The sequence below is a fragment of the Moschus berezovskii genome, chromosome 6 (genome assembly GCF_049115385.1).
Source record: "Moschus berezovskii isolate FMDL1 chromosome 6, NW_MosBer_1.0, whole genome shotgun sequence".
NCBI classification, from domain to species: Eukaryota; Metazoa; Chordata; class Mammalia; order Artiodactyla; family Moschidae; genus Moschus; species Moschus berezovskii.
Genome location: NC_142465.1, coordinates 22,892,457 through 22,915,912, shown reverse-complemented (window position 1 = coordinate 22,915,912; position 23,456 = coordinate 22,892,457). Strand labels below are relative to the sequence as shown.

General features: G+C 40.7%; 1 long non-coding RNA gene across 1 annotated transcript in view; it reads left to right on the top strand.

Annotated features, from left to right (window-relative positions):
• Positions 1-478: 478 nt before the first annotated feature.
• The window catches only part of LOC148777551 (uncharacterized), a 136,938-nt gene continuing 113,960 nt past the window's right edge, over positions 479-23,456 (top strand). The window contains exon 1 of the long non-coding RNA XR_016037555.1: positions 479-1,188. This is a non-coding gene — a long non-coding RNA (uncharacterized LOC148777551). The remainder of the gene's footprint in view (positions 1,189-23,456) is intronic.

The following is a 23,456-nucleotide window of genomic DNA, read 5'->3' as shown; positions in this document are numbered from 1 at the left end:
CTGTCACATTTCATTACTTTTCTAAAGACTTCAGCTTCAAAGAGAGGACAATCGTGGGTCTTTAGGTAAGCCTGAAAATAATCTTTAGTAAGGTAGAGATAAACGTCGCAATGAGAAGAGAATCCATTTAGGATAAATTACACAGAATAATTCTAAATTATTGCCTTGAAGCTCCCACTTTACTTATAGGAATGAGATAAGGCAAAATACTCCAGTTAATGGAACAGGAGCTACTAATTTCCTGAAAAAGACAAAAGGAGGGGAGTGTATTGCCCTTACGTGGAACAAACAATTTTCCTGTCTCCACACAGATAATAAGACACTGTGTCCAGGAAGAAAGTGATAGCAGAAGCAACCTCAGATCAAAATAAAGATAAAGCAAAGCCAAACAATGACTCTTATCAATTCCAAAGATGAGTTCAGCTTCCTGGCTTTCAGCTGTCTTGTTCATTATAAGACCCCATGACCACAAGGTTGAGTCTGTTCTCTGCTCCTCTGCTTGCCTGTGTATGTGTATGCACACATTTTAATCATTCGTAAATAGCATTTTCTACAGGGTATTTTTCTCGTGGCTCCTGAAAAAGCAATGCCTCTCTTCCATAAACATGGAACTATCATCACCATCTCATCTCATCTTATTTACTCGTGGACTTTGGACAGAAGAAGAGCACTGGCTTTTCCAGAACTGAGAAGAAGCATTCTTCTAGGACATGAAAGCATTAAGGATCAGATGATCTGCAGAGCTGGGGAAGGTGCTCAATTCCCAGAATCCCACTGATTAGGGTGGTTCTCCTGGGAGACGGGGCCCTGGTCGCCCCAGCTCACCTTCTGGCCTTCCTAGCAATCCTAGCACAACCCCTACCCCTTTTCCAAGGCTCTACGTGACCTGTGCTTCTGCAGCCTGTGGAAGAAGAGGAACGTTTGTATGGGGCATGGAATGAGAGGTGAAGCTCTACAATGACCTCTGGCAGCACTCTATAGATCTTTCTTTTAGAACATCTATGAAAGAGTCTCAATTCCTTCACTAATAGGCCTGATTTCCTAAGGCTTTCCCCCTCTGGCCTGGATAAAGAAAACAGGAGAAAGAAGGGATTTCTGTTACTCTGTTTTCAGGACATCTGGCCTTGTTCATCTAGGCTTCCTGAACCTACCATCTCCTCTCCCCATATCCTTTGGATGCACTTGTAGGTAAGTGGGGTCTTGTGTTTCCCTTGCAATTCTTTTGGGATGAAATGAATTCTCTCTCAGGCTCTTCCTCTCTCCCTCCCTCTCTGGCTCTTTCTTCCTTCCTCTCTTTCTGTGCAGTTTTTTTTTTTTCTTCGCAGGTTTTTCTTTGTATTTATCTTACAAGTGCCACTGGGAAAAAGTCTTGACTGTCTTGTTGAGTTCCTTCCACATTTCAAAACAATCTTGGGAAGCTGTGTTTTAGTGGGGCGACTTGGGGACTTAAGCTATCTGCAGGGCCCTCTCTTCTCCTGGCGTTTTTGTTCGGTTGCTAAGTTGTGTCTCTTTGAAACCCCATGGACTGCATCACAGCAGGCCTCCCTGCCCTCACCATCTCCCACAGTTCAACAAAGTTCATGTCCATTGAATTGGTGATGCCATCCAATCATCTCATTCTCTGTTGCCTTCTTCTCTTTTTGCCTTGAATCTTTCCCAGTGTCAGGGTCTTTTCCAGTGAGTCAGCTCTTTGCATCTGGTGGCCAAAGTATTGGAGCTTCAGCTTTAGCATCAGTCCTTTCCAGTGAATATTCAGGGTTGATTTCCTTTAGGATTGACTGGTTTGATCTCCTTACTGTCCAAGGGACTCTCAAGAGTCTTCTCTAACACCACAAATTGAAAGCATCAATTCTTCAGCATTCAACCTTATTTATGATCCAACTCTCATAGCCATCTGTATATGACTACTGGAAAGACCGTAGTTTTGACTATAAGGATCTCCTCCAGAATGGACCTAAAATCCTACAATTAAGATGGCTTTGGGTCTTTTTCCCAGATTACTCTAAAACTGTGTGGTTCCTTACTAGGCTCAGTCCATATTGTTAGAAATGGGTTGATTTAGAAGGTGGTAGGATAACAGTTGGGCTTCCCTGGAGGTTCAGATGATAAATAATCTGCCTGCAATGCAGGATACCTGGGTTCCCTCTTAATTGCACCTACTACATGTTAAGGGCATGCTTTTTGCCCCACTGGTCTGAGCATTTTGTCTAATTTAACTCTCATTACAAGTCTATGAACTAGCTATCCTTTCAAGCAATTGGTGAAAAACTGTGACTTTTAGGGGTTAAATAACTCACTTGAGGACACCCACCTGGTAAGCTGCCCAGCAGAGAGGTGGACTCTGCTTCCCTGCGGCAGGCTGATTCCAGAACTCTCATGCTGAAGCAACAGGTGCCCTGCCTCCTGCAGCAGCATATATAGGGCAAGCATTCCCTTTGGTACCTCAGAGCGGAGAGTCAAACGGGATGGCCATACCTTTCACACAGACATAAATTAAAATAGCCTTGCTGTGATCAAAGGGAAGAAGTTAGTGTTTCTTCAAGACCGGCTACTGAGTTGATCAGGTGTTTGTGTGGTGAATTTACATGCAGTGTGTATGTGTGTCTGTGGCGTGTGTCTGCAAGTGTTGCATGTTCAGGTGCACGATGTGAACGGGCGTGTGGAAAGGGTGGGTGTGTCATTTGTATGGATATGCATCTGTCTATAGTGTGTGTGCACACCATGTGTTTGTGCAGCCTGCGTGTGCCTGTGAGGGGTACGTGCATGTGATGTGTGTGGTGTACATGTGGGTGTTTGCATACATGTGGGTATCTGTTTACATATGTGGCATTTCTTGGTGTGTGTGTGTATGATACATTTGTGTGTGGCATGTGTGTGTTGTGTGCATTGAGTGTATCATGTGTGTGTGTGTGTGTGTGTGGTGGCATGCACACATTATAGCTGTGCACAGGTGAGAGAGACGGGGGTGGTGTGTGGTGAAACTACAGGTAGCCTTTTATCCTTCCGTGGTTCCAGGTCCACTGATGTGCTATTCTAAAGCCCTGTTGCAATTACTTCTGTCTTGAAATGAGGTAAATAAGGTTGTATCCTAGAAATAACAGCTCCTTCTTTCTTGGCTCTTCCAAAGTCATGAAAGGTTTTGGGCAGAAACATCTAGCCAGTTCATTCTGATAGGCCTCCTTGACCGGGATCCATCCTCCAGGGAGCTGGTCTATGTTGGAAGGAAGTTGAGGGAGGGAAGGCCATTTTAGAAATGTTTAAAAAACTCATAAAGTTACTCACTGGTTTATAGATGTATTTCATTGCCAGTCAGAGACAGCATTAGATTTGCCCTGGCAATAACCCTTCTTCCAAGTGGTCTAACACTTTGGGTTGATTTTGTTTGGCTCAAACTGGGCCTTCAAAATTGGCCAGGGTCACATTTCTCAATCTGGAAATAAACTTGTCCACATGCGAGAGGTGTGACCAAGAACCCCTCACAGCCTCCTCAGGAGCTCCCTCATTTTAATATCTAAAATAAAAATCAGACCTCTGGCAGTTAAACAACCCACTTTCCATTTCTTAAGATCATTTTTTTATTAGACTTCTGAAAAATGAACCTGTCATGGATCCGAGGTGCAGAGAGAATGTGAACATAAACACCACTTGCTGAGCGTTGCTGCTGCCTGTCCCTACATGCACTCCAGTCAAAGAGTTGGCCTCAGATGCAATTTTGAAACTGAAACAACAAACCATTTCTCAGAATTCTCTGGCAGAGAAGCTAAGGTAGCTCCAGTGAGCAGTGCACCAAATCCTAATTACTACCTCAGGAGCTGGTCATTAGGCAAAAACCTATAGAGTGTTCCATCTCCTGCACGAAGCAGATGTGTACATATTTCTCCTTTTGTTGTTTCCTGCCATTTGGAGAGGTTGCTGCTTGTCACACACTAAGCAGAGGAGCAGAGGACAGCAAAGTGCATTTCAGCTACTTGAACAGATTTTGTAAACAACCAAAAGATATGGCTGTTTTGAAAGGCTTTCTTCTTTGGCGTCGCTGCATCGTGAGGTTGCCTGACCCTCTTATGACTTGGAGCCGCTCATCTGTGGTTGTTCAAAAGGGCTTCAGGGGCCATATCAGGTGCATGGGAGCTGAACGGTCAGGGCTGGATGTCTACTCCTTCAAATTTCCAGTGTTTTCAGTTTCACTCAAAATGTACTTTATTATGCTAGGATTTTATATAACATTTAATTCAAGGAAAAAGGTAGATAAACCAACTTCACTATAACTGTCAATGTTTATAGTGAACATTACACAGTGAGTTAGACTCTGTGAGTATCTCATGGTGACTTGGGGATTGCCTCAAATGTAAGAAGGACCAGTGGGCAACTCGTAAAACAGTCTTAACAGTCACCCAAGCCCTGACCCAGGATCATCAGCCATTGATCTACAGGAGAAATCTCTGATTCAAAATCTCTTTACTGCCTCAATTTTTCCCTATCAGAAAACATGAGTAACTCACGATGAACTGGAAAGATATGCAAGAGGTAGACAATGAGAAATCTCATAAGGCAGGTTAAAAGGATGAACTTTATCGTCAAAGTTATAAAGTTCCATAGATGCAGCTCAACCGGTTTGAGTTTTAGGAAGATCATTGTGACTGATGGGTGGGAAATTAATTGAAGAGCAGCAAGAATGGAGATGGAGAGACCAAATATAATACTAGTGCTTTTTTCTTTTCTCTCCATTTTTAATTTTTTAAAAAGGTTATCTCTATGATGGATGGAAAGTTAGAATAGTGCCAGTAGAGCGCTTTTGAAAGAAAGTTATTTATTCATTCAGCGATTAAATTTATTTATTCAACAAATATTTGATGCTTACTATATGTCTAGCTTTTTTCTAGGCATTAGGATGAAAAGCTATGGACCTCAGGGAGTTTGTGGTCTAGATTGGAGGAGACAGAATAAATGAATAAGTTAAACGTGTTGTATGTTAGATGGTAATTTGACTAAAAAGAAAGGAGAGATGGGGCGTGCAAAGAGTGGGGAGGCTGGAATTCTTTAAAAGGTTATGACGGTCATTAAAAGCTCAAGAAGGTAAAACTTCAGCAAAGATCCAGTAGAGGTGAGGTGTAAAGAGGTGATTTTGTGATTATATACAGTAAAAGGCCATTCCAGGCAGTGGGAACAACAGGATTGTAGACCGCAAGAGAATGTCACACTGGAATGCTCAAGGAAGAGCAAAGAGGCCAGTAAGGCTGTTAATTGCAGAACCAATGGGGAGAAGAGTAGGAGATGAGCTTGGAGAGGTTGGGGACAGGGCACACAACAATGGAAGCATTTTGACTTTACTCTGAGTGAGCTGGATGGTTTTTTTTTTTTTTGCCACACCACATGGCATGTGGAATTTCCCTGCCCTGTAATCGAACCCATTAACCCTGAATTTGGAGAGTGGAGTCTGAATCACTGGACCACCAGGGATGTCCCTGAATGAGCTTATTGGAGGGTTTTGGAAGTTGGAAGTTGTTGGAGGGTTTTAAATGGAGGGAGAGACATGATCTAACTTGTGATTTCACAGGATCTTTCTAGCTGCTGTGCTGAGCATAGATTTTGGAGGGCAAGAGTAAGTCAGGGAGATCCTTTAGGAGGAAATGAAAGTTCACTTGGTAAAGAATCTACCTGCAATGCAGGAGACCCCAGTTCAATTTCTGGGTTGGGAAGATCCTATGGAGAAGGGATAGGCTACCCACTCCAGTATTCTGGGGCTTCCCTTGTGGCCCAGCTGGTAAAGAATCCGCAATGTGGGAGACCTAGGTTCGACCCCTGGATTGGGAAGATCTCCTGGAGAAGGGAAAGGGTTCAGTTCAGTTTAGTTCAGTTCAGTTGCTCAGTCGTGTCCGACTCTTTGCGACCCCATGAATCACAGCACATCAGGCCTCACTGTCCATCACCAACTCCCGGGGTTCACTCAAACTCATGTCCACAGAGTCGGTGATGTCATCCAGCCATCTCATTCCCTATCGTTCCCTTCTCCTCCCATCCCCAATCCCTCCCAGCATCAGAGTCTTTTCCAGTGAGTCAACTCATCGCATGAGGTGGCCAAAGTATTGGAGTTTCAGCTTTAGCATCAGTCCTTCCAATGAACACCCAGGATTGATCTCCTTTAGGATGGACTGGTTGGATCTCCTTGCAGTCCAAGGGACTCTCAAGAGTCTTCTCCAGCACCACAGTTCAAAAGCATCAATTGTTCGGCGCTCAGCTTTCTTCACAGTCCAACTCTCACATCCATACATGACCACGGGAAAAACCATAGCCTTGACTAGGCGGATCTTGGTTGGCAAAGTAATGTCTCGGCTTTTACCCACTCCAGTATTCTGGCCTGGAGAATTCCAGGGGTTGCAGAGAGTCAGACATGACTGAACGACTTTCACTTTCACTTTTCACTGCCATAATACAGCGAAGAGGTGGTGGTGTATTGGATCAGAGAAAATGAAAAACGAAAGTAGGATTCTGGATGTATGTTAAAGGTAGAGCTGACAGGATGCACTAAAGGATTGGATTTAGGGTATGAGAAGAAAGAGAAGTCAGAAACAAAAGAATAGAGTTGCCATTAACTGAGATAGGGAAGATGGAGGGTGGATGGGGTTATATTTCTGTATAAGAAATGCAGTTTGAGACATGTTAAATTTTAGATGCCTGTCATGCAAGAAGGCATTGGGTTACCTGACTGGAGTTTAGCAAAGAGGTTGGAGCTGGACTTATAAATTTGTGAAATCTCTGCATATAGGTGATTTTTAAAGCCACAAACTAGCTGTGGTCAGTAGGGAGAGGATGCAGCTTAGAGAAGAGACAAAAGTGAACCTAAGTAATGATCTTCTGTAACTTACATCTAAATCCTTTGATGTCTCCCAGAAATCCTTTATCAGGAGTTCCATAAAATTATTTCCTCATGTTTTTATCTTCTTGTAATTAATTCTTATTCCAACACGGAAGTTTTATTTTCTACTGATTCAAAATATAAATTAATATTATTTTCTACATATTTGGTTTAATAGAATTCACAGGTAACCTAGGAACCTAATTCACAGTTTTCAAAAATGTTTCTATGGGAACATATATTCTGAACTTCAAATAAGTGTCTTTCAAATTAACTCTGGAACTTACCCAGTTTTAATCTGGAAACTGCCTGTTGTTCCAATGCAGAAAAGAATATACATTTTTATCATGTTTCATATATTTCCATTTGATCAAATATCATTTATATTCATCAATAATACTTACAATACAAGCAAAATATTTCTTTGAATTTTAATATTATAATTACTATTAATATTTTTGTTATCAAGTTTTTTCATTTTATTTTCCTTTGATGTACATTAAGTATTTTCTACTTTTGCTAATAAAATAATTTCTATTTTAAGTGATGACTATTAATTGTTACATGTAATGGAAATATATTCACTTCCTTCCCTCATATGCCTCAAATTAATGCCAGATCAGACTTGTTTGGTGCAATCTCAGGGGTGATGACTCCATTTCCTCTTCTGTCATTGGTTTCAGATTGCAGTGACTGTGAGGAATAGGAAAAAGGATGAGTAGCCATTGAGGTGGTGGAAATTGAATGAAGCAGCAATAGAATCTGTTTCTTATTCTTTGTTCAATTTTATGGAACCCCTCATTTACTGTGGCTGAGCCTTTTTACAAAAGGACTAGACTGAATCGTACCCTAGTCTCTATAGGGAAACCATTTTGCTTTTACAGCTTTTCTTCATGGTGCATTTCGGGGATTCCTTTTCTGATTGCTCTTGTGACATTTTGCATGGAATGGCCAAACTAATCAAGAGGATCTCACAGATTAGCTTTTTCCTGTTAATCAGAAGCATATTTTACCCTTTACTATTAAGATTAATCTCTCTGAAAAACACTATGTTTCAGTATTTACACAGCATGTCTCCAAATCACACCCTTTCAGTTACACCATTAACTGAGTTAATCTTTGGATAGGGTGAAATGTCATCAATTTCACCAGAGGATTTCACAATCTCTTTCATTTGTTTCAGTCCAACAGTTTTCCTGACTGGGGTAAATGATCACTAGGTCCTGCAGTAAAATTCTTTGGCTTTATTGAACTGGAAGGTTTTGATTTCTATTTAAACTTCTAGTTCATGTTTTTTTTGCCATTACTCTTTTATATCTTCTGAAGTAATTGGAAAATATTGTACGAAGGTATTATCCTTTTGTAATAGAAAAAGAACATGACAAAGCATTTGGAGATCTGGAATGCAGCCCCATAAGTCAATGAACAAATACCCTCTTTACATTTCAGTTTAACAGGGGTTTGCTTTGCCTTCTCTACTCCAATTGTGTTGTAGGTTACACGAGATGATTCAGTCTCAGATTTGGAGAAGCCTTAAGGGGGTACTTTATTGTGATTTCTACAGTAAGATCCCCTTTCGGATATCTTTCATTAGTGGTTGTCTGCTTTTGCTTGAGCATCTTCAAACATGAGAATTTCCATTCAGTTAATGGAAACCAATAATTGTCATTATACATTATTTTGAAAGGTAGGGGAAAATCGACCCAAGATTGCTCCTCATAATGCACTTGAATATGTTTGGGATGCCAACCACCAATGTAGTAAGATACTGCTGCCACAGGTGGCACAGGTGGTGACGACTTGGGGAAGATTTGAGTGCCTCTTTTCCCAAAGAAAGTTTCACTCTTTACCATTTGTGGAATCAGCACTTGTCAGCTTCCCTCACCCCATTATTTAGCACATTTATAATTTTTTGAATCTATGACATCACATGGAGATAGAAATGCCCCATCAAAGGGCAGAAATTGACAGGTGAGTAAAGAAAATTGCTGGTGACATTTTAAAGAAAGAGGAAAGCAGAAGGAGAAAGAAAAGAATAACAATGGAAGAGATAAAGAGGAAAAGATGTTTGAAGTAAAAGGAGGGAAGGAAAATAAAAAAATAGAGAATTAAGAGCAAGTTGCGTCTTATATGCCAAGTTGGTCCCTTCCATCGGTATTGCAATGAGAAGTACATGGAGGTGTGGTCCTGTTTCACCCTCTAGCTTGAGTGGCCGTGCCTCTCTGCTCAGATCTTCAAAAAACTTTCTTCCATGTTATTAAATCCTGGTATTTATGAATGTTCATTTCTTCTCCTTTTGGATAACAGGAAGGAAGCTGAGGGACCCTATCCATATTCTTCTCAGTATACCACTTTAAAGATGTTACCTTGCATAAGCATATAGTATGAAAAGTAGCTACAGTAAAAACTGGTCACATTTTATGTGATTAAAAATGATAAGGCATTTATTTGAAAATCTAATGCTTAAGCTCTAGGAAATTCTGTACATTTTAGTGGTTCCACTATTAGCCAGAATTATTAAATTCTACGGTCACTTTATTATATAAGGAACTGGTTGTTTTTTGACAGAGTGTTGATAAGTGAGTTACTGGTCGTTTCTAAATAACTGACCACTTCTCTTTTCTGTGATTCTTTGTGGTTGGAAGGGCTGCTACACATTTCCCACAGTTTACCTTTCTAGACAAGTCTCAGGTAGGGAAATTATCTTTTCTTGAGCAGAACCATTCATTTATACCTTAAGTCATTGGTATTATATTCATCCATTCACCCATCATCTATGTTTGTTAATGTCTCATTTTTTTTTTTGATGTTCTAAGCTTGTTGAGATACAGCCCTTACATGTTTTATCTAATGATCCAAAAAGAATAGTTTGCTGCTTTATAATGTAATATATATAAATTTAAATTAAGTCAAAAAATATAAAAATAATATATAGAAAATAATCCTCTATTAGAAATGATAATTATGTAGATCAAACTCTTGAGCAAGTGTAAAGTTTGTGCAAGTTTAAAAATTACTATTTCTAATTCACTCATTTACTTCAATATATATTTACTGACTGTAATTTATGTGACAGACACAGGTAAGAAGCAAAGATATACAAGGTAAAGTTTGTACGCTTAATGAATTTACAGGTTTGGTGTTGTAGTGGTGTGAAAATCGTTACTTATGAAATAATATAGTGAGGACTATTTAAAAATGAGTACAAGATAAACACGGCCTTAGAGTAAACATTTTTCAACAGAAATGACAAGGAAACAGATTTGAATGGTGAAGGATTTCCACTGATGCCTCTGAAGGTAAAAGGCTTTTCTGGAAGAAGCACCATGGCCAAAAAGTACAGAGGCAAGAGAGAACAGGATGTGTTTAGACAAAGGCAAGTATGATGGCATAACTGAAGCGCTGGGAGCACACACAGATGAAACTTGACTTGCTGAAAACCAAAATTCTTCTCTTGTAAGTAGTGAGGAACCATTACAGTAACGAAGATACTTTGTTCTACCCAAGACAATGTCATTATTAGATCTGTGTTTTAGAAAGATAATAACTGACAGTTTCAAAGGTGAAATGACTAGTAAGAGGAGAGGCAAAATAGCTAGTTCATTCAGTTGCTATGACTGAGTGATGTTCAATACTGAATTAAGAAACATGGAGATAGAAAGAGACAGATTCAAGAGATTCAGGAGATGGACTTTTACTCAACTAAATATAGGTGGTAGGGGGATGCCACACGATGTTGAGGAGGGATAATGGTGGGGAAATGAAAATAGGGAATACAACTGGGCAGAGTTGAGGAAAGACAGAACTGAATTCAACCTTGATATATTGAGTTCACAGTTTTGATTGAATATCGAAATGGAGATGCCTAGGAGAGGAGTCAATGGTTTTATTATTGTTTCATTGCCAGCGCAACCTGTCTATTCACTTTCTCCATTAGACCACCTCTAATCATTGCAATACAACTTTGACGTACTCCTTTTCCTATTTGGAACCAGTCTGTTGTTCCATGTCCAGTTCTAACTGTTGCTTCCTGACCTGCATACAGGTTTCTCAAGAGGCAGGTCAGGTGGTCTGGGATTCCCATCTCTTTCAGAATTTTCCACAGTTTGTTGTGATCCACACAGTCAGAGGCTTTGGCATAGTCAATGAAGCAGAAATAGATGTTTTTCTGGAACTCTCTTGCTTTTTCCATGATCCAGCAGATGTTGGCAATTTGATCTCTGCTTCCTCTGCCTATTTTGTTATATTATCACCCTGCTTATTTAACTTATATGCAGAGTACATCATGAGGAATGCTGGGCTGGAAGAAGCACAAGCTGGAATCAAGATTGCTGGGAGAAATATCAATAACCTCAGATATGCAGATGACACCACCCTTATGGCGGAAAGTGAAGAGGAACTCAAAAGCCTCTTGATGAAAGTGAAAGAGGAGAGTGAAAAAGTTGGCTTGAAGTTCAACATTCAGAAAACTAAGATCATGGCATCTGGTCCCATCACTTCATGTGAAATAGATGGGGAAACAGTGGAAACAGTGTCAGACTTTATTTTTTGGGGCTCCAAAATCACTGCAGATGCTGACTGCAGCCATGAAATTAAAAGATGCTTACTCCTTGGCAGGAAAGTTATGACCAACCTAGATAGCATATTAAAAAGCAGAGACATTACTTTGCCAACCAAGCTCCGCCTAGTCAAGGCTATAGTTTTTCCCGTGGTCATGTATGGATGTGAGAGTTGGACTGTGAAGAAAGTTGATCACCGAAGAATTGATGATTTTGAATTGTGGTGTTTTGAATTGAGAGTCCCATGGACTGCAAGGAGATCCAACCAGTCCATTCTAAAGGAGATCAATCCTGGGTGTTCATCGGAAGGACTGATGCTAAAGCTGAAGCTCCAATACTTTGGCCACCTCATGTGACGAGTTGACTCACTGGAAAAGACTCTGATGCTGGGAGGGATTGGGGGCAGGAGGAGAAGGGGACGACAGAGAATGAGATGGCTGGATGGCATCACCGACTCGATGGAGGTGAGTTTGAGTGAACTCTGGGAGTTGGTGATGGACAGGGAGGCCTGGCGTGCTGTGATTCATGGGGTCGCAAAGAGTCGGACACGACTGAGCGACTGAACTGAACTGAAGGTCATTAGGATGTGTTCTAATCCAATATGACTGGTGTCCTTTAAAGATGAGGTGATTTGGACACAGAAACACACAGATGGAGACCATGTGAAGACAGGTGAGGATAGAGACCCTCAGAAGAAACACCACCTTGATATTGGACTTCTAGTCTCCAAAAGCGAAAAGTGTGAGGTAATAAATTACTGTTGCTTGAACCACCTAGGCCAAGATATGTTTTTACAGTAGCCTTAGCAAACTAACAGAAAGGGAGGACTAGGGAAGGGCTGAGGGTGCTTCTGTGCTAATGAACTTGATATAAGCAGAGAGAAGGAAGTGTTTGCCTGTGAGAGCTGAGAGAGGTGCTCTCTTGAGGCTCTCGGAGAAGATCCTCTTATGCTGTGTGTGGAGCTGGCAATTCTATAGGGGTCACTCTAAGGGAATGAAGAGAGAGGTAAAATAAAAGAAAGATGCTATTGAGTCCTCTCAGGAGAAATAAAGACTCTGTGTGTGGATGGAAAGTGTTATGGTGACCTTATGTTACTGTATGCTAAGCACTGTATTTGAATAGGTCAGAAAGACCAGGTTAAAAGAAAAAAATTTAGATACTCTTATGCTTTTATAGTTAATAGAAAGAAGTATTTTTGTCTTATTTAGAGTAGAATATAAACTTCACACTTAGTTGATAGAGAAAGCTGGGCAGATGAAAGTATCTTCAGTCCATAGTAAATGATGCCCAGCTCTTTTTTCCCTCCCATGATGAGATACTCACGTACATTCAGGAAAGTATTACCTGTGCAATAGAATATTCCAAGAATAATTAAGAAAGAACAGAATATATAATATATTGTCTTTCAGTTCAGTTCAGTTCAGTTGCTCAGTCGTGTCCGACTCTTTGCGACCCCATGAATCACAGCACGCCAGGCCTCCCTGTCCATCACCAACTCCCGGAGTTCACTCAAACTCATGTCCATCGAGTCGGTGATGCCATCCAGCCATCTCATTCTCTGTTGTCCCTGTCTCCTCCTACCCCCAATCCCTCCTAGCATCAGACTCTTTTCCAGTGAGTCAACTCTTCGCATGAGGTGGCCAAAGTATTGGAGTTTCAGCTTCAGCATCAGTCCTTCCAATGAACACCCAGGATTGATCTCCTTTAGAATGGACCGGTTGGATTTCCTTGCAGTCCAAGGGACTCTCAAGAGTCTTCTCCAGCACCACAGTTCAAAATCATCAATTCTTCAGCAGTCAGCTTTCTTCACAGTCCAACTCTCACATCCATACATGACCATGGGAAAAACCATAGCCTTGACTAGACGGAGCTTGGTTGGCAAAGTAATGTCTCTGCTTTTTAATATGCTATCTAGTTTGTCTTTACCCAAATCCAATTATCTCAAGATTGTCAGGTTCTTTATAAGTTGTAGTACTCATACTACACCCTAGTCTGGTTGCAAAGTGGCCCTGCCCCCATCTATCAGGTGATGGATCTGAAAGGTTGAGGTCAAATGGCTTGGACTAGAGGATAAGATAGAGATTGTCGTAAGGAAGAAAATACAAAACCGCAAACTCCTCAGGTGTACTGTAACCTAACATTTGAGCTGGAAGGTTATTATCTATCTGACTGTGTGCTTGGGGAATGAACTGAAAAGGACAGATTCGTTTCCTCAAACAAGTCAGTGAGAGCCAGTAAAGAGGCAGGGTATTCACATTTCACATAGAATGGATCTCTTGAGCATCTAGATTATTTCCAACATGGTCAGGTGCTTTGATAGTAATAAATCTATTTGAAAGAAGGAGAAGGTAAAGATAGGAATTATTAATTTAAAATTTTAATGGCCCAAAGTCTTAGTCTTAGTCAAAAGTCAGTCAGTGCGGGTTGGGGGGACTCAATCAACAAACATTTAGAGACACAGTTTTAGAGACGGAAAGTGCAAGATTAAGGTGTCAGTGTGATCAGGTTCTGGTGAAGACCCTCTTCCTGGTTCACAGACAGCTATCTTCCCATTGTATCCTCATATGGCATAGAAGAGGAACGGCTCTGGTCTCTTACTCTAAGGACACCAATTCCATTTATAAGCATTCCATCTTCATGACCTAATTATTCCAAAAGGCCTCATCTGTAAATGGCATCATATAGGAGATTCAGGTTTCAACATATGAATTGGGGGAGAACAGAAACATTCAGTCCATAGAAAGTCTTCACTAACTGGGATGACTGATAAAGTGCATATCTGGTCAATCATTTGCTAAATGAAAATCTATTGATCTATTTCTCTTCTCTGTTCTGCAGCCATTCATGTGTATTGACTATTGATTATCCATTCCTCCCCCATGGGAGGGAGCACTATTTAAATACGGGTATGCTAGAACGCTGATGTGTTAAACATTTAACTTTAACTCAGAGAAGGGCATATACACTCAAGGAAAGCATTCTCTTCCCTTTCCCATTCGTTCCTCTCCTTTTTGCCTCCTCCTCCAACTTCAGCTCTACCTTTTTTCCTTTGACGCTCTCAAAGATTGTAAGGTGCATTTAGCTTAATCATCTGGATTCAGCATTATTCATCTAGTTAACATAGATTGATGAGAATGTGTTCTCTTTTTCTTTCTAGTCCATTTCCAATAACACAGCCTATTGCACCATATTTCCTGACAAACCCACATTGACAAAAAAAAAAAATCAGCCAAGAGTTTGAATTTTGTGTTTATGGCTTGCTTCAGAATTGGTTTTGAGCCCTGTGCTCATTTCCGTCTCTTCCTGGAAGCCAGTTATTTTACAAGAATGTAATTGCAAATGAGTACCTGCAAGGAAAGAAAGTTATGGAAGGGTTAGAAATATATACATATGCCGAAAAGAAGCAGGAGATGAGAGTAAATCTAGTTGCTGTGAGACCCAGAGGTATGTGTAGGCAACATCTAGACATTGTATTACTCTGATTGTTTTAATTATTGGAGAGTGGTAACTCCCTGTTTCCTTAGAAGGAATAGGAGCTGGTGGCACATTGTTCATCTAAGAACGCAATTCATTCTGGGGAGTATGGAGGAACTGCCTGCTATTGGTCTTCTGTGGGCACTGGAAAGTATATCTGACAATGACTTTAGAGCTTGTTTCTGAGCACAAAGGCCCTGATCAGTACATTTTAGAACACTAGGAAAAGGGAGACCGATATCTATGAAGCTTTCGTATCCAGGCTCTGTGCAAGATTTTTTCACATTATCTTATCCTTATAATAAAACTTAAAAATATAGTTAAGATTGAATCATATTTTGCCTTTTACATAGGTCAAAATGGTCGACTACTGGCAATTTTACTTTAATATAATCATCATTTTTAATCATAAAAACATACCAGCACATAATACACTTGTCCTGTTCCCTGTCTCATCCCCCAGCCCCCCACCCAAGTTTCCCACTCCATGTGCCTGCTGCTAAGTTGCTTCAGTCATGTCCATCTCTGTGCGACCCTAAGGACTGTAGCCCTCCAGGCTCCTCTGTCCATGGGGATTCTGCAAGCAAGAATATTGGAGTGGGTTGCCTGCCCTCCTCCAGGGGATTCTTCCCAAGCCAGCGAAGGAACCCACGTCTCTGACATCTACTGGTAGGTTCTTTACCACTAGTGCCACCTGGGAAGCCCTTCCCACTCCAGAGCAGAAAGCAGTTGTTCTCAAATGTCAAAGAGCAGTGCTTGTTAGAAAACAGATGGTTGGTCTCCAAGCTCAGAGACTCTTGTTATGTCTGGGATGGGACCAGAGATGTTGAATTTCTCACAAATAGCCAGGTGATGCTGCTGCTTCTGTGTGATACAGGATCACACCTTGGGAACTAGTGGTATAGAGGAATGACTTCCTTAAAGATGCACCTTTAAGATTTACTTTTTTTTTTTTTTGTCTTGCTTTGAGCTCCAAAACAATATTAGAAATCTAGATTTTCTTTAAACATATTTTCCAAACCTAATGCTGTCATTTTCACTTACTTTCAACTTAACATTTCCTTGCATATAATGCATAAAACAGAAACTGTATCACCTTAGTTTTTAAAGACCATAAAGTTTTTCCATGTATAAGAACATAATTCCAGAAAAAATGTTTGATAGATTAAGTGATACCAAAAGTCTAAAATTCAACATGTTCAAAGTTGAGGCAAGGGCAAAAGAACAAATAAAATTTGGTGAGTGAGATAACGCAGTGGAGATTCACGCATCCAGTTTGAGCCTATACTAGAAGTCATCCCTTTGAGTTTTTTTCTACCACTGAGATGCTATGAGCCAAAAAACACTGAGAAAAATCAGCCAGGGATAGATTATCTCTACCTGATAGATAAGGAAACAGATTCAGAAAAGTAAAATGATTTTCCCATGGCTGGTCCATGGAAGAACCCCATTAGGGGATGTTAAAAGATAAACTGAGACATTTTAAAAATGTTCAATTTATCTGAGCAAAAATTGATTCCAATTTGGCAGTGCCAATCGACAAGTGGTTAGGAGTGCTCTGCTTACAAGAACCAGAGGAAAGACTTTCACAGACAAAGTACAAAGTCTAGAAAGGAAATTATTTCTTTGGCTGCAGCTTAAAGCCTGGTTGGCTGTTTGTGATTGGGCACCCTTAGCATTTTGATTTTATAACCTTGAGGCATCTGCAGGCTTGGATTTGGTTTGCTTACCTAAGCTACCATGGCATTAGAGCTACCTCAGTTTATTGACCTCCTTGTTTATAACCAGAGAAAAGAAAGTGAAGTCACTCAGTTGTGTCTGACTCTTTGTGACCCCATGGACTATGGCCGGCCAGGCTTCTCCGTTCATGGGATTTTCCAGGCAAGAATACTGGAGTGCGTTGCCATTTCCTTCTCCAGGGGATCTTCCCGACCCAGGGATCAAACCCTGGTCTCCTGCACTGCAGTCAGTCTCTTTACCGTCTGAGCCGCCAGGGAAGCCCCTAATTTAACAGGAGTCAGGGGAAACATCAGGGTGGTGCCAGAGGGGGAACAGAGTGTAGGAAATGGCAACACAGTATGCAGTTTGGGTCAGGATAGAGGAGGAAATTCTTTTCCTCTAGCTTCCTCTCACTTTTACCTGTATTTCAGTAGATACAGTAGGAAGAAATAGAAAATGTTATTATCATCTTGATTTACCAAAAAAACAAAAAGCCCCTAAAGTTTGGCATGAACAGCCCAGCTAGTCATCAGATGCCCTATTTACTGCTAAACACTTTGCTGCTGTTGTTCAGTTGCCCAGTCATATCTGACTCTTTGGGACCCCATAGACGGCAGCTCACCACACTTCCATGTCCTGCACCGTCTCCTGGAGTTTGCTCACACACATGATGCCATCCAATTCAGCAATACCACTACCTTTGTTAGAAGCACTGACAGCATCCTGTGGTGCTCTTTGGGACTCTCCCAAGGACTTAAGAAGTTTGCTTTTCTTTCTTTGTTTCCCTGTGTCCTTGTACTTATCTCTCCTTTCTTCTTTTATCGCATCCATTTTGTTTGCTCCTGCCTTTATCACACCAATTTATTTTTTCTGCCTAATTTGCTTTAACCCACTCAGCTCCATTCCCTGTGTGTCTTTATTTCAATGAATGTGAAATGTTTCTTCATTTATCAGGACTTTTCCTAAATGTTTTCGTGCTTTTTGCTCTGAGTTGGAGATGGTGGTAACTGGCTTTGTTCATCTTAAACAACTCCCTGGAAATGCCAAAGAGATATTAATAATACTTAGCATTTGCAAAGGACAAAGTGTCTGGAGAAATGTATTAGTAAACAAATACTTATTCTTTAAAATATATAATGATCCCAGTATTCCCTCTTCTTGAAAGAATTGCCCTGTACAAACTGGACAAGTCACCTTACATCTGTGAATTTTAGCTTCCTCATCTCTGGGTCCAGAAGATCCTCTGGAGAAGGAAATGGCAACCCTCCCCAGTATTCTTGCCTGGGAAATCCCATGGACAGAGGAGCTTGGCAGGCTACAGTCCATGGGGTCGGAAAGAGTTGGATACAACTGAAGCAACTTAGCTTGTACCTATGAAAGGGTGACAATGGTATCCTCTCACAAAGTTATTATGAGGATAAAATAAAAAGTATGCTTCAACTGTCTATTTTTATTATCCTCCAAACTACCAGAAGAGCATTAGCCCAATCATCCATTCACTGATTCATTCAAGGATGTGTGCTAGTCACCATAAAAAGAACAGTGAACAAGACCTCATGGAATTTATAGTCTGTCAGAAAAGACAGACCAAAACAAATAATTATAAAAATAAGAAACTGTAATAAGCACAACAAAAGAAAATGCACTGTGCAAAATGTACAATGGAGGAAACAGATGCTGTGCAGTGAAACTGTATAGTGGGTGGACCTGAACTTGGCTGAAACAGGGGATGGTGTAGGTATGGCTTCTCCACTGAGGAGACATTTAAGCTCAGGTCCAGAAGATGAATGTGGGATTAATCAGACAGTAAATGAGAAAGAGAGAGTTCCAGACAGAAGGAATAACATATGCAGAGGCCTAGATGCTACTGCAAAGAAGTTGGCACATTAAAGGAATTCCTGAAAAGCCCGGAATTTTGAGCATGACTTTACTAGTGTGTGAAATGAGTGCAATTGTGCGGTAGTTTGAGCATTCTTTGGCATTGCCCTTCTTTGGGATTGGAATAAAGACTGACCTTTTCCAGTCCTGTGGCCATTGCCGAGTTTTCCAAATTTGCTGGCATATTGAGTGCAGCACTTTCACAGCATCATCTTTCAGGATTTGAAATAGATCAATTGGAATTCCATCACATCCACTAGCTTTGTTCATAGTGATGCTCTCTAAGGCCCGCTTGACTTCACATTCCCAGATGTCTGGCTCTAGGTCAGTGATCACGTTATCGTGATTATCTTGGTCATGAAGATCGTTTTCGTACAGTTCTTCTGTGTATTCTTGCCACCTCTTCTTAATATCTTGTGCTTCAGTTAGGTCCATACCATTTCTGTCCTTTATCGAGCCCATCTTTGAATGAAATGTTCCCTTGGAATCTCTAATTTTCTTGAAGAGATCTCTTGTTTTTCCTATTCTGTTGTTTTCCTCTATTTCTTTGCACTGATCGCTGAGGAAGGCTTTCTTATCTTTCCTTGCTATTCTTTGGAACTCTGCATTCAGATGGGAATATCTTTCCTTTTCTCCTTTGCTTTTCGCTTCTCTTCTTTTCACAGCTATTTGTAAGGCCTCCTCAGACAGCCATTTTGTTTTTTTGCATTTCTTTTCCATGGGGATGGTCTTGGTCCCTGTCTCCTGTACAATGTCACGAACCTCCGTCCAGAGTTCATCATCAGATCTAGTCCCTTAAATCTATTTCTCACTTCAACTGTATAATCATAAGGGATTTGATTTAGGTCATATCTGAATGGTCTAGTGGTTTTCCCTACTTTCTTCAATTTAAGTCTGAATTTGGCAATAAGGAGTTCATGATCTGAGCCACAGTCAGCTCCTGGTCTTGTTTTTGCTAACTGTATACAGCTTCTCCATCTTTGGCTGCAAAGAATATAATCAATCTTATTTCGGTGTTGACCATCTGGCAATGCCAAAGAATGCTCAAACTACCACACAATTGCACTCATCTCACACGCTAGTAAAGTCATGCTCAAAATTCTCCAAGCCAGGCTTCAGCAGTATGTGAACCGTGAACTCTCAGATGTTCAAGCAGGTTTTAGAAAAAGCAGAGGCACCAGAGATCAAATTGCCAACATCAGCTGGATCATGGAGAAAGCAAGGGAGTTCCAGAAAAACATCTATTTCTGCTTCATTGACTATGCCAAAGCCTTTGACTGTGTGGATCACAATAAACTGTGGAAAATTCTGAAAGAGATGGGAATGCCAGACCACCTGACCTGCCTCTTGAGAAACCTGTATGCAGGTCAGGAAGCAACAGTCAGAACTGGACATGGAACAACAGACTGGTTCCAAATAGGAAAAGGAGTACGTCAAGGTTGTATACTGTCACCCTGCTTATTTAATTTATATGCAGAGTACATCATGAGGAATGCTGGGCTGGAAGAAGCACAAGCTGGAATCAAGATTGCTGGGAGACATATCAATAACCTCAGATATGCAGATGACACAACCCTTATGGCAGAAAGTGAAGAGGAACTCAAAAGCCTTTTGATGAAAGTGAAAGAGAGAGTGAAAAGGTTGGCTTGAAGCTCAACATTCAGAAAACAAAGATCATGGCATCTGGTCCCATCACTTCATGGAAAATAGATGGGGAAACAGTGGAAACAGTGTCAGACTTTATTTTTTTGGGCTCCAAAATCACTGCGGATGCTCATTGCAGCCATGAAATTAAAAGACGCTTACTCCTTGGAAGGAAAGTTATGACCAACCTAGATAACATATTAAAAAGCAGAGATATTACTTTGCCAACAAAGGTCCGTCTAGTCAAGGCTATGGTTTTGCCAGTGGTCATGTATGGATGTGAGAGTTGGACTGTGAAGAAAGCTGATTGTTGAAGAATTGATGCTTTTGAACTGTGGTACTGGAAAAGACTCTTGAGAGTCCCTTGGACTGACTGCAAGGAGATCCAACCAGTCCATTCTAAAGGAGATCAATCCGGGGTGTTCATTGGAAGGACTGATACTAAAGCTGAAACTCCAATACTTTGGCCACCTCATGTGATGAGTTGACTCACTGGAAAAGACTCTGATGCTGGGAAGGATTAGGGGCAGGAGGAGAAGGGGACGACAGAGAATGAGATGGCTGGATGGCATCACCGACTCTATGGACATGAGTTTGGGTGATCTCCAGGAGTTGGTGATGGACAGGGAGGCCTGGTGTGCTGTGATTCATGGGGTCGCAAAGAGTCGGACACGACTGAGCGACTGAATTGAACTGAACTGAAAAGCCCAGAAGTTAGAAAAACAGAGGAAAAGGGTCATGAGGTAAAGTTGCAGAAGTGGGTGGGAGCAAAACCACCCGGGGGCTCATTGACCACAGTAAGGAATTTTTTCCTTTTTCCCCAAAGCATTTGGTGGACTTTGAAAGGATTTATGCTGGGAAATAACAGTCAGACTTTTCTCTTGAATCTGCTGGGTTAGAATATACTGGAGAGATATAAGAATGGAAGAGGGTTATCTGTCATCTGAGCCTTCTAGAATTGTTTAAATGAGATAACAGTGGCTTGGATCACAGATTTTGGAGAGAGTGGGATTTGAGTTTTAAAATACTCAACAGACTTGTTAGTTTTGGGAAGCTTTGTAAGATGTGAAGATCAGGCTGATTATTGTGGTTTCCAGTTGTCTGTTCAGCGTACTTGGCTGTGGTGGTGCCATTGACTCTAAGAAGGAGCATACTGAAGGGGACGTTCATTTGTTTTGGCTTGGATGCTGACTTTGAGATGTCTGTAAACATACATATAAAAATGTCTGATTTGCAAGTGGTTCAATATATAGATTTGAACTGGAAAAAAAGATGAGAGTTCATGTCGTTTTTAAAGGATACTGAAACATAGGAGTAAAGGAGATACCCAGAGGGGAGAAGTACACAGCAAACCAGCTAGTCCAAAATGATGGTGTATCCAGTGCATAGTTACTTCGGTATGAATAGAGCAGTGAGGATGGACTGCGTAAGGGGACAGGGTGGATGGGTGAATGTGTCCTCACTGACAGAAGCCATTTTCACTTTAAAGCTGTAGTTTCTAAGATTACCAGAATCCCTCACGTAGTTTATTTATGGTGGAGTTAAAAAACAGCCTGGAAGGACCCAGACTTTGATCACACTTAATTCTTAGATAAGTTGGGGAGAGGAAAACACAACCCTTTCGTATTGCCGTTCCCCATCACTATATGTATCACATAAATGTTTGTACACCTTTAAAACACTTTTTTCCAGGGAATTGCCCGGGAGTCCAGTGTTTAGGACTCAGTGCTCTCCCTTCGGGGCTCCAGGTTTGAACCCTGGTGGAGGAACCGCAAGCCACATAGTGCAGCCAAAAAAATAAACTAAAAACATAAAATACATTTTCATATAAAATTTACCTCCTTATTTATTTATTTATTTATTTTTAAAATGGTCCATAACACTTTATTTTTTTTGTTTGTTTGTTTTTATTTTTTTGATCTTTATTTATATATTTTTTTATTTTACAATATTATATTGGTTGGTTTTGCCATACATTGACATGAATTCGCCCCAGGTGTACATGAGTTCCCCCTCCTGAACCCCCCTCTCACCTCCCTCCTCCCTTTATCCTCCCTCTTGGTCATCCCCGCACACCAGCCCTGAGTATCCTGTAACATGCATTGACCCTGAACTGCTGATTCGTTTCACATATGACAACATACATGTTTCAATGTCATTCTCTCAAATCATCCCACCCTCACCCTCTCCCACAAAGTCCCAAAGACTGTTCGATACAACTGTGTCTCTTTTGCTGTCTCGTATACAGGGTTATATTTCCATCTTTCCAAATTCCATATATATGTGTTAGTATACTGTATTGGTGCGTTTCTTTCTGTCTTACTTCACTCTGTATAATAGGCTCCAGTTTCATCCACCTCATTAGAACTGATTCAAATGTATTCTTTTTAATGGCTGAGTAATACTCCATTGTGTATATGTACCAAAGCTTTCTTATCCATTTGTCTACAGATGGACATCTAGATTGCTTCCATGTCCTGGCTATTATAAACAGTGCTGCAATGAACATTGGAGTACATGTGTCTCTTTCAATTCTGGTTTCCTCGGTGTATATGCCCAAGAGTGCGATTGCTGGATCATGTGGCAGTTCTATTTCCAGTTTTTTGAGGAATCTCCACACTGTTCTCCATAGTGGCTATACTAGTTTGCATTCCCACCAACAGTGTAAGAGGGTTCCTTTCTCTCCACACCCTCTCCAGCATTTATTGCATGTAGACTTTTGGATAGCAGCCATTCTGACTGGTGTGAAATGGTATCTCATTGTGGTTTTGATTTGCATTTCTCTGATTATGAGGGATGTTGAGCATTTTTTCATGTGTTTGTTAGCCATCTTTATGTCTTCTTTGGAGAAATGTCTGTTTAGTTCTTTGGCCCATTTTTTGATTGGGTCATTTATTTTTCTGGAATTGAGCTGCAGGAGCTGCTTATATATTTTGGAGATTAATCCTTTATCAGTTGCTTCATTTGCTATTATTTTCTCCCATTCTGAAGGCTGTCTTTTCACCTTGCTTATAGTTTCCTTTGCTGTGCAGAAGCTTTTGATTTTAATTAAGTCCCATTCGTTTATTTTTGCTTTTATTTCCAATATTCTGGGAGGTGGGTCTTGGAGGATCCTGCTGTGATTTATGTCGGAGAGAGTTTTGCCTACGTTCTCCTCTAGGAGTTTTGTAGTTTCTGGTCTTACATTTAGCTCTCTAATCCATTTTGAGTTTATTTTGGTGTATGGTGTTAGGAAGTGTTCTAGTTTCATTCTTTTACAAGTGGCTGACCAGTTTTCCCAGCACCACTTGTTAAAGAGACTGTCTTTTCTCCATTGTACATTCTTGCCT